The following is a 278-nucleotide window of genomic DNA, read 5'->3' as shown; positions in this document are numbered from 1 at the left end:
AATAATTTTTATTGTTATAATATTCAACTATGTATATACAAACTGCGCGCCGCATATTTATCGGTCTTGAAACATAGTGGTTACATGAAGTCGAAATCCACTTGTAACAAATTAAAGGAGGATGTTAAAAATTTTAGTCCAAAAAGGTGTAAGTAAAAACGATAGTGTTTTTTTATAGATTTTGTCCTTCTGAATACAATAGAACTAATAAAAAGTTCGTAGCGTTTGGGGAACACCTTGAAAATTGAGCTTAAACACAGATCGGAAGAGCACACGTC

Source organism: Wasmannia auropunctata, unplaced genomic scaffold, assembly GCF_000956235.1.
Source record: "Wasmannia auropunctata unplaced genomic scaffold, wasmannia.A_1.0 LD336085.1, whole genome shotgun sequence".
NCBI classification, from domain to species: domain Eukaryota; kingdom Metazoa; phylum Arthropoda; class Insecta; order Hymenoptera; family Formicidae; genus Wasmannia; species Wasmannia auropunctata.
Note: the sequence above shows the minus strand (reverse complement) of the source record.